This window comes from Vicia villosa, linkage group LG3, assembly GCF_029867415.1.
Source record: "Vicia villosa cultivar HV-30 ecotype Madison, WI linkage group LG3, Vvil1.0, whole genome shotgun sequence".
NCBI lineage: Eukaryota > Viridiplantae > Streptophyta > Magnoliopsida > Fabales > Fabaceae > Vicia > Vicia villosa.
This window is the reverse complement of record NC_081182.1, coordinates 25779953-25793959: the sequence shown is the minus strand read 5'-3', so window position 1 is coordinate 25793959 and position 14007 is coordinate 25779953.

Genomic DNA, 14007 nt, shown 5'->3' with positions numbered 1-14007 from the left:
TTGAGTTGGAGAATTCTGAATTAAAAGAAAAACTTTTAAAATTATCCAATAATGTTGGATCTCCTTCTGATTCAGAAAAATCCACTCCTAGTCTAAACCATATTCTGAAAGAATATGATTTAAGTTTCAGAAAGTTCTTATCTAGAAGTATTGGCAGAAGTCAGCTAGCTTCTATGATATATGCTGTGTCTGGAAACAAAAGAGTCGGCATTGGTTTTGAGGGTGAAACCCCATACAAACTTGAACCTGTTGATGAAATGAAATTCACATACAAGCCATTGTATGATCAGTTCAAGTATGGCCACTCCCATGATATTAGGCACACTTCACATGCTCAAAGTTTTCACATAACACACATCAAAAAGCATGTGACACAACCTAGGAAATATCATGGAACTCACATTAAGAATTATCATGCTGTTCCTCCTATTGCTTACAATGTTAAACCCAAGTTCAATCAGAACTTGAGGAGAACTAACAAGAAAGGACCCAAGAAGATGTGGGTACCAAAGAAAAAGACTATTTCTTTTGCAGATTCTCTTGGTGACAAAGAAGATAAAAGTCAACATGACATGTCTCCTAGACTCAAGTTGGTCTCAACACTTGAAGGGAAGAAAGACTGTCTTCCAAGTTCTGGTACTTAAATCTGTTGAAGAAACTATGTTCGTAGAATTTCTGCAGATATAGTTTTGTCTTATCAGAAGCTGCAGAACAAAGAAGTGAACCTCCAGAAGCTGTGTATATCAGAAGTAATAGATCAGAAGATCATTCAGATTTATATCAGCACACTTCAGAAGGAGTGTTTCCTGAAGAGAAACTTGATCAGATCAGAAGCAGTGATCAGAATCTGAAGGCGTAAAGTCTATTCTAAAATTTACAGCTGTCATCTATTATCTGATGGTAAACACGTGTCTGTACGGTTAGTACAAAGCGTGCAGTTGAAAAGACGCCGACCTAGGTAACTGTATTAAATCATTTCATTTACCACGTTCTCTCTCCTTACGTCACTCATCATTTAATAAAATTGATTTCTTTTGATTCTGGAACTGTTCAGTTTATATTTCTTATTATTTTCTTTTTCAAATCCGTCTCTATATATTCTTTTCAAATCATCACATATATTTTTTCGCTCCCTTGTCTCTCTCTCTCTCTTCTTGCATTCTCTCGTTTGAAAAGTTCTTAGCCGTTTTCTCAAAACCCTAATCGAAAACCCATTTCGCTTCTCTTGTTCGTTTTTGTTCATTCTGCATCTATGGCTGCCTTCTCATCCCAAAATGCTGAGTCATCTGTTCCTCATCATCTCCAAGAAGAAACTTTGCAACTCACTCCTGTTGTTGCATGCTCTATTCCTAAAGATGAATTGGAAGTTCTGTGTGAACTCATGGTTGACTTTGACAACATTGAAGAAAACCAATTTCACCTTAAAGAAGACATCATCTTTCAAGGATGGACCTCGTTGTTTGCTGAGTTCGTTGGTCCAGTTTATCCGGATCTTGTCAAGGAATTCTGGGCACATGCTGTGGTTGCTCCAAAATCTATACTTTCTTTCGTCCATGGAAAGTTTGTTGTTATTACTGAAAACATCCTAAGAATGATGTTTGATCTGAAAAATCCTGAAGGGGTTTATGAGTTTGATCAAAGGGCAGATTTGGGAGATGTTCTATCCACTCTCTATCCAAATGTCAAGAAAACAAAACACGTCAAGGATTTGAGAGATGTCTACAGAATCTGGACAAAGATCCTTCTTGGGTGTTTCTACCACAGGAAATCAACACATGCCTCGGATTTCATCAGTAATGATCAAAGGTATATTCTTTATTGCATTGCCACTCAGAAGAAGGTTGATGCGATCTACATTATCTTCAACCATTTGTGGAAAGCAGTAAAGGATTCCAGAAACGCTTTCAGAAAAGAAAATGGTGGAACAATCATTCCTTTTGGTAGAATTATTACAAACCTTCTGGTGCATTCCAAGATTGTTGAGAGTCTGGAGTCTGAAGGTATTATCAAAAATCTTGCTGTCACCTCTGGAGCCTGTCTGAATGCTTTTTCTTTAAAGAAGATGAAAATAATTGACACTATCCTCAAAGTTCCTCAACCTCTAGCTGGAACAAGAATCAGAAGAAAACTAGTACTAGCTGACTTTGAAACCTTCTTCAATAGTGAGGTACCTGAAGTCAGAACTAAGTATCTGAAGTCACAAAAAGAGGATAAGAGTCTTAAAGATCAAGACAAAGGTGCTCCTATTAAAGTGAATCGTAAGAAGGAAGAAAGGACCAAAAGAAAGTTTGATCATCCTGCTGCTACCACCAAGAAAGAAGTGGTCCCAGAAGAAGTCATTGCAAAGGTTGCTAAGGCTGTCTCTGCTGATTTTGAGAAGAAAAAGAAGGAAGCTGAGAAAAAGAAGAAGAAGTCAAATAACAATGCTGAGATTGTTGAAGTTGTTGAGAAGAAGAAAATCAGAAAAAGAAAGATGATTCTTCAAGAATCTGATGAAGAAAATATCTCTCAAGAGGCTGAGAATCAACCAGAAGTTCTGGCATATGTCAGAAGGAAAGAAATCGCTAGCGGCAAAACAAAGATTTTTGAAGAGCCGAAGAGTAAGAAGCAGAAGAAGTCTGAGGATGTGGCCAAAGCTTTTCTGAGAGGTTCCAAAGGTATATGCATTTCTGAACCTGATTCTGTTCCTGCTGTTTGTTCAGAAGCTGCACCAATAGAGGTTGTACCTACACCTGAACCAGAAAAAGCCACATCAGAATCACCTGTCTTTGTCCATGTTCTTACACCTCCATCTTCTCCTATAACCATTCCTTCCTCTTCACCTACCATAAATCCTGTTCTGGATATACCACCCCTTCAAACTCTCTTTCCATCTCAACCTTCTATAAATGCCACCCTTGAACATACTCCCTCCACCTCTCAAAACAATCCTTGTGATTCTCCTCTTCCAACCTCTGCATCACATGAGCAGCTGCTCCGTGATTGCAACTACACTCCCAAGCCTCGTCCTGAAGCTGAAGTGGTAGTGTTAGATTCTGATACTGAAGCAGAATCTTCTTATAGGTTGGATAGAGAACCTCATCCGTACTTCACTTCCAACCCTGCCTTTTCAAAAACCCAAATAAAATTTCGCCCTGTATATCCTATTGGTGTAGTTTTTGAAAACATAAAGAGGAATCTCAGAAGTACCTTTGATACTCTCAGAATTGCTGAAAGTTCTGGATTGAATGATGTTGCTATGCGGAACTTCTGGAGGATTTTTCGCAGAGAATCAGATGCTCTATTTTTAGAACTTCAGGAAGCCTGTGTAGCTGCTGCCCCACGGCCTCGTGGAATTCTGAGGAATTATGAAGACTTCTGGTTTGCTAGTCTCAAAGGAAGACATCTGTTGGAAGAGAAGCCCTTCTTGGATGAGATGGAACAATTAAGATTAGCTGCTGAAATGGAAGCCAATCCTTGCAGGGAGATTGTGGTCTGGATACCTCAATATCCTGTTCTACTTGGGGATTTCAAGACTCTCTTTGACTTTCTGAGGGAAAACCCTTCTAAGGAAGACCCAAGCTTGGTCATTCCAGAAGTTGTTGACCCACCAGAAGTTGAAGGTCCTTCTGCTCCCAGGAATCTAGCTGCCATTCTTCAGGCACTTGAGAATGGAGACTCGGAAATTCCTGATGCAGAATATGGAGATGCTTCTATGCAAGAAGCAGATGCTGAAGATCATGTTGCTAAAACTGTTCCTGTTGAGGAAATCTCTGCAAATGATCTATCTATGGAAGCTGCAGATCAACATGTCATCCCTGTGGATAGAAGCTGTGAAGCTTCTTCTGATGAATCTTCTCGTCTTGCAAGGACTCTGGAAGAAATTCAGAAGAGACAGGATGAGCAAAGCTCACTCAATGATAAGTATAACGCTTTCATGGTGAGGCAAGAAGGACACAACAATAAGGTTCAAGAGATGCTGACCAAGATCTTGTCAAGACTAGGGCCATCTTAGATTGAGTCTGTGCTGTTTCTTTCTTTTCGTTGCATCTGTTTTTGTTTCGTGCATCTGATCTTTCTTATCTTCATGTACTTCTGTACCTGCTGTTTGAACTTAAATGAAATCATCTCCTTCCTCCGTGTGTTTCGTTTTGTTTATCTCTGAATCTTTTCTGTTTTTTGATGATATGACAAAAAGGGGGAGAAGATAAATGATAAATGATTTGATTAATCTATCAGTTGCTGGGTAAAGCTCCCACACATTTACTAACAAGAACTGCAAGTTCTATATGGTTTAAGTGTTTTGCAGGTATAAAGAAGTGAAGAGAATCTTCAAAGCAAACACAAGAAGCAAAACCATGGAAACTGAAGCAAGCCGAAGTGCTGTCAAGCTTCAGAAATCAGAAGCAAGAAAGAAGAATGAATCAGAAGCACTGATAATAGAATTTGATCCATATTTGTCTATTTGATCTGACAAAATTCTATTTGCTCTGATACATTATTTTAGCCTATATGGCTCTGATACATATCATGTGTTCTAATACACATTTTATGTTCTGACTCGTTCATGCTGACTTTTGTCGTTTAGTTTTTGTTCTGTAACATTTCAGGATGTAGAGATGCTCAGATGATGCTCTGGTACATTCAACAATGTTCTGATACAAATCTAGCATGAAGTGATGTTGGTAGAAATTCAAAAGCTCTGAAGCTATCCGAGGGAAGCAGAAATCAGAAGCTGTGAATGTTCAGAAGATCAAAGAAATTCAAGTTCTGAAGCTGTCCTAGATGGAAGCAGGAATCAGAAGCTGTGAGTGTTCTAGGGATCTAAAGAAATTCTAGTTCTGAAGCTGTCCAATGGAAGCAGAAGTCAGAAGCTATGAATTCTCTAAAGACAGAAGCTTATACGATCGTCTCTACCGAAATAATCAGGGAAGTCTTTTATTAAAGTTCTTCGAGTATTTATTTCAGGGGGAGATTATTTATCTCAGGGGGAGATTGTTAATCTCAGGGGGAGACATATTCATATGCTTATGCTATAGCTGTGTAATTTGTCTTTTGCCGTCTGTTCTTTCTGATCGCAAATTCATATCATTTATATATGTTTTTGTCATCATCAAAAAGGGGGAGATTGTTAGAACAAGATTTGTTCTGATCAATTATCTTAGTTTTGATGATAACAATAATATGAATTTTGCTTAAGATAATATGGTACTCTAATCCAATGCAATTTCCTTTTCAGGAAATATATAAAGAGTACGCATAATTCAGCGCTCAGAAGCTTTGTCTCAAAGGGTTCAGCATGCAACATCAGAACATGGTCTGGCAAGACATCAGAAGATGGTCGAAGCAGAATCAGAACATGGGTCTATGGAAGCATCAGAAGAACAAGAGAACAGAAGCACTGAAGTACTGATGGTATCACGCTCAGAAGCACTTCAAGGTCAGAAGATCAGAAGATGCTTTGCACCAAGCTGTTTGACTCTGATGATATTCAAACGTTGTATTCACAAACATCAGATCAGAAGGAAGTACAAGTGGCAAGCTACGCTGACTGACAAAAGGAACGTCAAAAGCTATTAAAGGCTACGTCAGTAGACACAGCGTGAACAAGGCTCGAGGTAGTTGACAAAAGCGTATAACATTAAATGCGATGCTGTACGGAACACGCAAAGCATTAAATGCACTCAACGGTCATCTTCTCCAACGCCTATAAATATGAAGTTCTGATGAGAAGCAAGGTTAACGATCCTGAACAAAACAACGTCTATTAACTTGCTGAAACTCTATTCAAATTCAAAGCTCAGAATCTTCATCTTCATCAAAGCTCACTACATTGCTGTTGTAATATATTAGTGAGATTAAGCTTAAACGTTAAGAGAAATATCACAGTTTGTGATTATCGCTTTTAAGAAGCATTTGTAATACTCTTAGAATTGATTACATTAAGTTGTAAGGAACTAGAGTGATCGTGTGGATCAGAATACTCTAGGAAGTCTTAGAGGTTATCTAAGCAGGTTGTAACTAGAGTGATCGTGTGGATCAGTATACTCTAGAAAAGTCTTAGAGGGTATCTAAGCAGTTGTTCCTGGAGTGATCAGTGTGTGATCAGAAGACTCTGGAAGACTTAGTTGCTGACTAAGTGGAGAACCATTGTAATCCGTGCGATTAGTGGATTAAATCCTCAGTTGAGGTAAATCATCTCTGCGGGGGTGGACTGGAGTAGTTTAGTTAACAACGAACCAGGATAAAAATAACTGTGCAATTTATTTTTATCTGTCAAGTTTTTAAAGCTACACTTATTCAAACCCCCCCTTTCTAAGTGTTTTTCTATCCTTCAACTGCAAGTGGAGAACAAGTAGTAGAGAAACTTGTAGAACCAGAGAAACAAAGAGAAGAAGGGACTAAATACAAAGAAAAGGCGAATGATCAAGCATATGTACCACCCCCGCTGATAAACCCTTATTCCTTATCCTCAAAGTCTTAAGAAAACCAAGCAATATATCCAATATAAGAAGTTTGTGAAGGTGATTGAAAATTTGCACGTTGAAATACCCTTCACTGAATCCATTACACAAATACAATCATATGCTAAATTCTTGAAAGACATCTTAACAAACAAACGCAAGCTTGATGATCCTTAACCCTTAGAACACAATGCAATTACTGAGAAGAGATTAGCAAAAAAATAGAAAGACCCTGGAATTTTTTCTATACCATGTATTCTGAAAATCATGTTATTGATAACGCACTCCTTGATTAAGGAGAAAATGTGTGTTTGATGCCTTTATCTGTGCGTAATAGGTTAGAACTAGGAGATATGCAACCAACTAGGATGTTTCTCCAATTGGACGACCGGTCAGTCAAATACCTCATAGGTATACTTGAAGATATTCCAATTAGGATTGGTCAACTTAATATCCCAACAGACTTTGTAGTTATGGATATTAAAGAAGAAAACGACATCCCTACCCGCGGATGGAGAATGTGCAGAAATAATAGAAAGCTAAATAAAGTGACAAGAAATAACCATTTCCCCTTCCATTCATTGATCAAATGCTTGAACGTTTGGCTAGGAACTCTTATTTATGCTACTTATATGGCTATTCATGATTCTTCCAAATCTCTATTCACCTGGATGACCAAGAGAAAACAATCTTCACGTGTCCTTATGGAACATTTGCCTATCGATGAATGCCTTTGGGACTATGTAACGCTCGTGTAACTTTTCAACGATGCATGATGGCAATCTGTGCAGATTTCCTCGTTGAAACCATGGAAGTTTTCATGGACAACTTCTTAGTCAGCAGATCCAATTTTAAGAACTGCCTTGCCAACTTAGAGAAAATTCTGGAAAGATGTGTCCAAGTTAACCTTGTGTAACACTAGGAGAAGTTCCATTTCCTTGTCACATTGGGTAATCAATTTTTACGATAAAGTAGATAATTTTAAATTAATTCTTGCTATAATCTAATTCTATTTTTCTATTTTCCTCTTTTTTTCATCTATTTTACAAATTTCTATGTTTAAAAAATAACTTATTCATTTAAAAAAATGAAATAAAAGTGTTTATTTTTTCTCATAATAAAATATTTGGTTTTATATCTCATAAAACTTTTATTCAATTGTCTATTAATAAAACTCTCCAATATCTTAACTTTAATTCTTAATTTTTATATTTTATTTTATTTCATTTAATTTTTATTTTAATGAATACTGAAATTGTAACTAATAACTATATTGATGATAATATATAAATATTAAAAAATGAAATACATACATTTAAAATTACTTTTCAACAAAAATATAAAAATATATATTATTTTAATTACATTTTTTAAAAATTATGTGTTGTCTAAATGGGTTACACAATTTTTTTATAATAAAAATTTAATAAAGAAATTTACAATTTTTAAATATGAAAATTATCAGTTACGATATTTATTGAGTATTATTATCATAATAGATTAAGTAATAGATATGCATTTGCATATTCTAAAAATGCACTTCCATTCTTTCTATATTTATGTTTATAAATATTTTTTCTTTTTTAAAGCATTATAACCATCAAAATATTTGATTTTTGTTATAAATTATTTTAATAGTATTGTCTTTTTATATGAATAATAGGTATAATTTCTATTTTATTTTACACATCAATTGAACCTTATAAATTATATTTTAATTTTTAAATTATTATTATTATTATTATTATTATTATTATTATTATTATTATTATTATTATTTTTTACTGATATGATAATAATTATTAACTATCTCTATATATCCTTTAAAATTACATAATCATTTACGAAAAATAAAATTGCAAAATAAACTTTTGTTGTAAGTTATATTCGGTTTAGTTGTAAGTTACTAAACTTTGAATAATATTTTAAAAGTTATGTAATAATAGAGTATTTGATTTATTATAAGATATAAATAATATATATTATAAATAATTAATTTATTTTGTTTAATGGATGATAGTAAATATGCGGGTTAATCTTTAAAAAAATCATAAAAGTATATTTAAGAGTAAAAATATCACTATTTAGTAAAAATAAATTAAGATAGCTTCGCTAAAAAACTAATAAATTTTAGTATCATAAATGCCTATAAAATTGAGGAAAAAACTCTTTAAAGTTTCATTTTAATTTTTAAAATCTTTTTCTCTTTAATTTAATTATTGAAATGAAAATAATTAATTTATTAAGATGATTAACCTCTAATAAATAATAGTTTTCAATACCCCGTGAAATAAACAATCCATTAACCATGTCACGACATATCTCTTCCACTATAATAAACAAACAAAAAATCATAAAAATTTGAATGGAGTTACTTGATTAACATAGGAACACCGAAGAAAAAATCAATATAGTAAGATATAATATGATTTTAAAAAGGAGGAAACTTAGCTACAATTTGTTAGATGTGGTTTATACTATTTGTCAATGAAAATATGACAAGTGTACTTTAACATCATTTAAGGAGTGAAAATAGGAGAAAAATGCATATGTGTAAGAGAAAATTATACACTTGTCATATTTTCATTGAAAAATAGTACAAATCACACCTAATAAACTGTATCTAAGTATTCTCCTTAAAAAAAATATCTGGAGAACATATGATTTAAAACTTTTTTTTGGACTTCACATTGAATTAAAAAATTTCTTAGGTTTTGTAAATTATAGACTAAACTCTACAAGAATAATTAAAATTTAAATTGATATACTCTTATATGTATTATGAATTTTTGAAACAGTTAATAATCATGGTTTTGTCATTTTTGTGTTCTTGAGCTCATGAAAGTTCTTGAATAGATTTTTTGAAAATCTTAATTAAATGTGTTTTCATGCTGTTAATGATTGATCTAGAGATTTATAGATATATAAGATGAACTTGAAAATCTGGATTAAGATGTAGAAGATGAAGATTAAAGACTTTGATCTATGAGGTACACAGAAGAGGATACACAATAATGTTGTGCGCCATATAATCCTAGGCGACATTGACTAAGTCAATACTAGAAAATTTAAAGTCAACACTGTTTTCTGATTGGCCAAATTTAGGACTTCACCAAAAAAGTTAATTTGATGACTTCACCTTAGAATTTTCCTTTTTTTTAATGCTAACTAGCTTGGACTATTTAGCTCAATGGGGTTTTTTTTTTTTAAAAATGCCCGAGTGTTTCTCTATTTCAAAAATGTTCAATCTAGCTAACCTAGTCTTGACGCAGGCTAACTTATATACGCATATCGATCGGTATGATATATTCTCACTCTTGTATATATGAACAAACAAAATGAACAGTTACTTTTACACAAAAAAGGTAAAACGACAATTGTGGTGTGTAAAAAATTACATATCACCAACAAGTTGATGACGATGGTACAAAGAATTTGATGAAGAACAATTTAAGGTCATAACAATAATTTATCTACTTAATATAAATCCAAATTTGTCTTGATGACAACCATAATCACATGTCATCTTGGTAACAACTCTAAGCACAAACACTAATTATATTTTTACTAATTTACCCCTACATTAAAAATAAATAATAATATTAATAATAGGGGTCTTGCTACCCAGTGCCCTCAGGGCAATGGTTAATCATTTCAAAAAAAGAAAATATTTTATAAAAAATTTAATATTTCAATTTTCGAGGCATTAAATACGCAGATAACCGAGATAAATTTACTATTTTTAAAGTCTTAATCATTGCCCTGAGGGCACTAATTAGCATTTCCCTAATAATAATAACAATAATAATAATAATTTAATATCTAACTACCACTATTATAAATAATAATTAAAAAAATAAAATACATATATTGATTATTGATAAATATAAAAAATTACACAATACATATTTATTATTGATACATAAATACTATAAAATAAATATTTGTTACTGATTAATATAAATAAATTTATGAGATAAATTTTTTTATTCATGGATATTAAAAAAAATGAGACAAAATATTTACATATACATAAAAATGACGAATATTTGTGATTGAAAATATTTTTTAAAAAAAAAAATAATAAACACGTTTGCCATTATTAATATAAAAAAATCTACCACACAATTTACTTCCAAGAAATATGAAAGAATTATGTGACAATTATACTTCGTAATTTTCTTTTATCACAATCTTAAGATTTGACTGAAAAACGAATGTGAATGAAATACATCTAAAAATATATTTTTCAATTCTATAAGTAGTTTTTAATTTTTACTAGAGCGGGGATACAATACTTAGGGTGCTACTAAAAGTGTGCTTGACACTTATAAACCTTTCTGATGCATGCATTGTTAACTGTATACAGCTGCAATTTTGCACTATATAATTTACGACGGACGGAGCAGTTGTTACTTACTAAACTCATAAGAATAAAATTGACTTTGAGAGAATTAAGTGTTGTGAATAGCTTATTTATTATCTATTAATAGCTCTTCAAAAAATTCTTGTGATATTTACTCTATAATTAAATGTTCAATTCAATGTCTTCTATGCAAGACATTCATTTTCCTATGTTGTTTTACGTCGAACAGACTCTTTACAAAATAAGGTAACTAACAGGTTATTTGTCTTTGAACGATTTGATTATGATTCAACTTAAAAGTAAAACATTTGATACAAATTTCTCTTCTTGATGCCAATATTTACAAGTTAGCAAAGAATATTTACATGAAAATAAGAAACACCAATGAAGGCTCAAACAGAAGGGCTAGATCTGAGAATGTGGGTTGGTCGTGGCTACCTCCATGGTGAACGCCATGGTGGTCGCCACGAGTACAATGAAATTTATTTCTCTCATTTTTGTATGTTTTTCTTCGTTTCTCTGCGATCGACTTTTAATTTGTAAATTTCCTGAAACATAAATAGAATACCAACATAACAATGGAAATATAAAATAAATGATCAATAAACATGCATAAATTGAGTCAAATATATGGTATAATTTAGTGTCATCAAACTCTCCTACACTTAAACCTTTTTTTGTCCTAAAGCAAGTTGCTATCATAGAATCAAGATTAGTGAACGACATTTGCGTGCGGATACTCATTGTAGGCTATTTGTATCGACACGCACTACTTATATACTATTGACATCGTAAGAACACATAATCGCATATTTAGCGATCATAAGCCTCTCTCTTATACAAACCAATTTGAATCATGTTTATTATGTCTAAGTCTAACTTTCTCACCCCTTTTTGTAGGTTTCACAACCGTTGGGTTAAGTGACCCTGTGAAGGTCACCCAACTTAGGGGCTCATTTAACTATTTTAAATTTATCATAGTAAATAAAAGTTTAGGATCATTCACTTATATTCTTCGGCTTCCTTGCGTAAAGTATGCTTAAGTCGGAGCTGACTGCAAGTAAAACTACTTAAGTGTGACTAAGGGGGTAAGAATTTAAGGCTAAAACATAATAAGTATTCAAATCAATCTTCGTATTCAGGAGACTATTGTGTTAACACGATACCAATTTTACGAAGTTTTCCAAATCTCTGCAATGTATACGATTTTCAAAAAATTTGTTATGACTCAAAAAAGTGGAGAATGTCAATAAACAACATAAAATACACATGTAAAGACTTGACAATACATGCAATGACTTGATAAAAATATAATGCAATATCCCAGGATGATCTTACTATCCCTTTCAAACACTTGACAATACATGGGAAGATTATTTACTTTACCCAAAATATTACATTGCTTACACATAATATTAAAATTAAAATTAAAATTAAATTCCCTAGAGATCTAGATAAAAATCAAATTCCCTAAGGATTTAGATTTTAGATCTTCGATCTATTGAATTTTGGGGAAGATCAAACGTTGGGTGCGAGATTATTCTATCGGATCTTGCATGCATTTTGTTTCTGATGAAAAAAATTAAGAAAATTAAAATCAAATTTTCAAATATATGATTTTCGGCTCAAATAAATATTTAAGAAAATAAACCTTGAACCCAAATAGTTCTCTACTCTAGCAATCCATCATAGAAATTTTTTTCAAGCGTCTTTGGATATATCTCAGTATTTTTTACAGGTCAAGAAGATTTAATACGGAACAAGTTTATATCTCCAGCTGTATACAAGTTGTCAAAATTAGATGATAAGACAGTTTAGGAAACTTGATATTTGTGTTCCAAGATTTAAGGAGATTTATCTGCACAATTGGTGCATCACTCGGCTTTTGGATCAAGAAATATCTGAATGCAGATTTCGAAGCCCATGGACAACAGAGGTGTATTTAAAGAGAAGTCCTGACCTAATGTAATCTGAACTTTTTATATTTTTTAAATTAGGGGAGGCTTAGAGTTGCAAGTTTGAGAGTCTTTTGTGTAGTTTTATGTCACCCTTTTATCTTCTGATACTTGTGGTAGACAAAATATTCTCACATAGAAGTCTTTATGTTATGATTTGAGTATTGTTCTCACTCTTGAAGCTTTAAAGCATGAGAGTTGAGTTTTATTTTGGAAGAACACTCTTCTTGTTAGATTTTTCTTGATATAGTCACTGGGATTGAGACTGTTAGATATCACTGAGGTGATTTAGGAAGTGGGATGATGATTTCTCATATCTAGATGTTGATTTCTAGGTAAAAGTTGCACATGATAGTGATTAAGTGAGAAATTGTAAACTTAGACTGTTTAGCTTTGAATTGATACAATCAGTAGTGGAGATTTCCTTCTTAGCTTGGTAGCCTCCAGTTAGGTGTTGTTGCACTGAAATTTGTTAACAATTCTTTGTGTTGTTTATCATTCTGCAATCTTAATTAAGTATCAATTTTGAGTCTGATGAATCTATTCAGTTTGAAGACAGATGCTGTAAAGACATCGGTGTTAACATATTTTGCCTTTACCAAAAATTTTAATTGCGCAGGCACCCTGATCCATTAGGTGAGCTTCGGGGAGTATTTTAAAAGTTCAATTATTTATTGTATACATTATTAAATTTTTAACATGTGCAATATTTGATTCGCTAAATATTAATATTAATGTTAGTTGTTTATTTATTTTAGTTGGAAGTTTTTTTGAAGATTTGAATTTTATTATAAAAACAAATCTATGACATGCATATTTTGTAACTTTATTGATAGTATTTTGTACTAATGAGATTATAATTTTATTAGTTTTTTTTAGTGCGTTGTTTAATTATTTAAATTCAAATAGATTATATTCTTTTTGTTTAATGAATTTTTTGGTGACTAATAAGATTTATTTATAGTAGTGTTGGTGCTATTTTATTAAAAAAATAATAGATTATTATAAGGAGTTTATGTTAGAACTTAGAGTAATTGTTGAATTTGGATGTAAAATTGGGTGGAAGAATGTTGTTAGTTGGAATGCATAATGATGTAGTGGTGGTAGTAGTGATATAGTAGTGAGTATTCATTAATTGGAGATTATTTTGAAGGTAACAGTATGAAATGAAACAATAAACAGACGGATGAGAATGAGATAATGTAAGGGAACTTAGCCAGAGCCACAAAAAATAAACAACTGA